We start from the raw sequence: 4583 nt of genomic DNA, 5'->3' as shown, positions 1-4583 counted from the left end.
AGCGGGGAGGGAGGGAGGGCAGGAAGGGCTGCGGCGCATGCGCGCCGGCGCGAGCCTCTCCGGGCGGAGCCTCCTGATTGGCTGGCCGGACGGAGAGGAGGAGGGGAGGGCGATGGCTGGGAAGGAGAGGAAGGGAAGCGGGCGCTGGGCGAGCCTCCTCGAGGGGCGGCGTGCTGCCATTGGCCGCCCAGAACGCCGCCCCACCCCCTCCGGCGGGAAAACCTGCTCCGATTGGCCCAAGGTTTTGAGAACGCCTTCCCCCCCCTTAGAAAAGCCGTTTACTGATTGGTCCGTGCAAAGGAAGAGGGCTGGGCGCCCCACCTTCCTCTTTCTCTTCACCTAAGATCGGCTCTGGCTCGCAAGCGGGAAGAAGCCGGGTTTTTAAATGACCTCAGTCCGATTATGCCAGGCATTTGTTTCCTTTGCGAAGGACACCCGAGAAGCCGGCACTCCCATTCCAGGCAGGACAAGAGGCATCAATTGCTCGCTCTGTTCACGCCCACCCGGCGTCGGATTAGCATAGCCCCGCCCCGCCGTGTGTCTTTAAATGTCTTTGGTGCGCCACAGAGCCGCGCGCGCATGCGCGGAGGCATGCGCACTACTGGGGGGAGAGGCTCGCGGTGCCATGATGGGATGGGGCAGCCAGGCGTCTATAATAGAGACTGCAGGATTGAGCAACCAGAATAGAAAAGTACAGTTATGCAATTGTGCTGGGCTCATGCAGACCTCCTTCCCTGCCAGTCTAATAAAACAATTGTAGTGGCAGAAATCAAATTCCTTCTTGGGCTTTAATTCTGAACCAGCCAGGTGGTAACTGGAAGGCACAGACAAGGAAGAAACGATTCAGGGTGACTTGGTTTTCCTTTCTAAAATCAGATTAACAGAAGGGACCTTGTAGGTCATCTAGTCCAACCCCCTGGGGCCCAAGCAGGAGACGCTACACCATTTCTGACAGATGGCAGTCCAGTCTCTTCTTGAAAGCCTCCAGTGATGAAGCTCCCACAACTTCCCAAGGCAACTTGATTGATTGTTCTAACTCAAAAATTCCTCCTTATTTCCAGGTTGAATCTCTCCTGGGTCAGTTTCCATCCATTGTTCCTTGTCTGGTCTTCAGATGCTTTGGAAAATAGCTTGACACCCCCCCCCTCCTCTCTGGGGCAGCCCCTCAAATATTGGAAGGCTGCTGTCATGTCTCCCCTGGTCCTCCTCTTCACTAGACTAGCCATGCCCAGTTTCTGCAACCGTTCGTTGAATATTTTAGCCTCCAGCCCCCTAAAATCATCCTGGTTGCTCTTCTCTGCACTCTTTCTAGAGTCTCAACATTTTTTTTTTAATAGTGTGGTGACCAAAACTGGATGCAATACTCCAAGCGTGGCCTTAGTAAGGCTTTACAGAGTGGTATTAGCGTGACCCGTCAAAACCGCGCTCAACTAAAGCGCGCCCGATTAAACCGCGTCGCTGACGTCATCAACAGGGCGACAACAGCCAGCGCGGAGAAAGAAGGGCGCTTTAAATAACGCTTTGAAAGCAAACCGATTCAACTTAAGGTAAGGGTTAGGTTTAGGGTTAGGTTAAGGGTTAGGGTTAGGGTTAGGTTAAGGGTTAGGTTTAGGGTTAGGTTTAGGGGGGTTAGGTTTAGGTTTAGGGGTTAATTTTAGGTTTAGGGTTTACAGCGTGCTTCTGTCTCCACGCCGTTGTCGCCCTGTTGATGACGTCAGCGACGCGGTTTAGTCGGGCGCGGTTTAGTCGAGCGCGGTTTTGTGGTGGAACCGGTATTAGTATCTCCCTTGATCTTGATTGTATCCCTCTGTTAATGCAACTTAGGATTGCATTGGCTGCCGCCTTACTATCTTTACTCTCCTTTTACTCCAGACTGTCTCCCCATAATCCCCAGCCAGTGTGGCTTTTGGGCTCCAGACCGAGGAAAGCTGCCTTAAACTCAAATTCTTTGCAAATTTCATGAGAGTCAACGCTTCCTTCTGACAAGGGAACAGAAAAAAACGCAAGGAAAATATGCCTGTGGCTGATAAAACGGAAGTAAAGCAGAAAAAAGAGAAACGAAGGCGCTGGGAGAGGTTTTGGACTGACGAAATATCTTCACTGGAAGCCTTTCCGAAAACAAAGAGGAAGTGATCCAAGAGAAGAAGCTCGGGTTTTAGAGGCTGACCTGCGTACAGAAAATGGAGAAAGCCCTGGGCAAAACAGAGAAATGACCCCTTCACTCGAAAAGTGTTTGTTTTTCTCCAGAAGTCCTAGGCGGCTTCGGGAGAAAGTGACTTTTACGTGACTTCTCGAGATTCAAAACCAGGAAGCGAGACAAACGTTTGTCAATTCCCCAAGTCTTCTGTTGAGGAAGGGCATCATAACACTGGTGGAGGAGGGGGTAGGGGGATACACACAACTGTTGAATTTATGTTTACTTAATATGTAAGCAGCCTGGGTTTGAATCCCAGAATGGTCTGGCTAGCTCAGGGAGTTGGCAACCCGTGGCTCTGGAGCCGCATGTGGCTCTTTCATCCCTCTGCTGCGGCTCCCTGTAGCTGGTCGACTCCACAATGGATAGGGTTTTCGGTTAGGACAGGTAGAGGAAAAAGGATGCCGTGCTAGGAGGAGACTCTATGGTGGGGGGAACCGGACTTCCGGTCAGCTCCAGAATTGAACAGGGGGCTTCCGGTTAGGACCTTTGTGGCTCTTTGAATGTTTAAGGTTGCCGACCCCGGGCTAGCTGATGAGAGCTAAATAGCTTGAAATAGATCTAAACTAGTCTCCCTTTACTTATTTTTTGTCGGTGAAACTTAAATTCAAAAGAAAAAGTAGTTTGTCGCGAAAGCCTGCGAAGGCTCCTGGAAAGGGGCTGAGAAGTGGAAGCAGTATACTCTGTCCCATCATTGGGTAGACAGGTTGCCCCAATAGACCGGCCTCACCAAAAAAACGCTTACGTTACACAACTGCTTCCCCACACACCCATTTCACGGTCTCTGTTTCTGTTGGGAGGAGGTTTCAAAGTATTTCGAGCAGGACTTCCCGATTCTGGGATAGCTTTCTTCCCTTGTGCCATCCATCTGGGAAACTGCGAGATTCGTTTCTCTCGCCATGTTCAGGTATACATCCGAAGTAGACTCTTGTTTCTCTGGGTCATTTAATATATGTGGGTATATGCATAATTTTGTATTTATTTATTTTGTCATGTTCATGTAGTTCATATAATGGAGGTGGTGACCCTTTGAGAGCTGTATGCAACGAGACTTCATTTTAACATATGCCAATTCAAAGTGACAATAAAGTTATTATATTCTATTCCATTCCATTTTTCATTCTCTATTCCATTCCATTCTTCATTACTCTATTCTATTCTATCCTATCAAATCCATTCTTCATTGTTCTATTCCATTTCATTCTTCATTCTATTCCATTTTTCATTTATTCAATTGATCATTATTCTATTCTATCCATTCCATTCTTCATTGTTTTATTCTATTCCATTCTTCATTCTATTCCATTTTTCATTCTTCCATTCATTTCCATTCCATTCTTCATTATTCTATTCTATTTTCTATTCCATTCCATTCTTCATTCTAATCTATTCCATCCATTATTCTATTCTATCTTCTATTCCATTCCATTTTTCATTCTTCATTATTATTCATTATTCTATTCTATTTTCTATTCCATTCCATTCCAATCTTCATTCTATTCTATTCCATTTTTCATTCTTCTATTCTATTCCATTCTTCATTCTATTCCATTGATCATTATTCTATTCCATCCATTCCATTCTTCATTGTTTTATTCTATTCCATTCTTCATTCTATTCTACTCTATTCCATTTTTCATTCTTCTATTAATTTCCATTCCATTCTTCATTATTCTATTCTATTCTATTTTCTATTCCATTCCATTCTTCATTCTAATTTATTCCCTTCCATTCTTCATTATCCTATTCTATTCTACCTTCCATTCCATTTTTCATTCCTCATTATTATTCATTCTTCATTCTTCTATTTTCTATTCCGTTCCATTCCATTCTTCATTCTATTCCATTCCATTTTTCATTCTGCATTATTATTCATTCTTCATTCTTCTCTTCCATTCCATTCCCTGGGCCTCTTTGAGGCACTGCAGCCCTGTAGTGTCTATTCTATACTACCCTGCACCTGGCGTTCTTCAAGTCCTACCAGATCTGCAGGATTCTGCTCTGGAGAGGACCTTTGGCAGCTGGGCCAACACAATGGCCCAAACTATGTGCAGATTTTCAACACTCTGGGCAGAAAACAGGAACGAGCCGAAGGGTGGGGGGGGGGCGTGAATTTTAAAAATTAGGCTACGCGCTTCAGCCCAGGAGACCGAATCTCGTACCGCTGTCTCCGTTTAATTTGTTGCCTTGTTTTTCCTCCCCTCCCTGCAAAAAAAAAAGAAAAACTTGAACAAAACACTTGGCCCGAACCTCAAAATCCTTTCTTTGCTGAACAGTTCAACGCTGCTGTGCATTGAACTCTATTTTTTTTTGTTTTTTGTTAAGCTTTCCTTGCTCACCATGGCAGCCAAGAAGGGCTGTTGCCACGCAACACAGGAACACTAACACA

Source organism: Thamnophis sirtalis, unplaced genomic scaffold (genome assembly GCF_051295495.1).
Source record: "Thamnophis sirtalis isolate CommonGarterSnake01/CBP01778 unplaced genomic scaffold, rThaSir2_p1.2 scaffold_2, whole genome shotgun sequence".
NCBI lineage: Eukaryota > Metazoa > Chordata > Lepidosauria > Squamata > Natricidae > Thamnophis > Thamnophis sirtalis.
The sequence above is the reverse complement of the archived record's forward strand: the minus strand, read 5'-3'. Positions refer to the sequence as shown.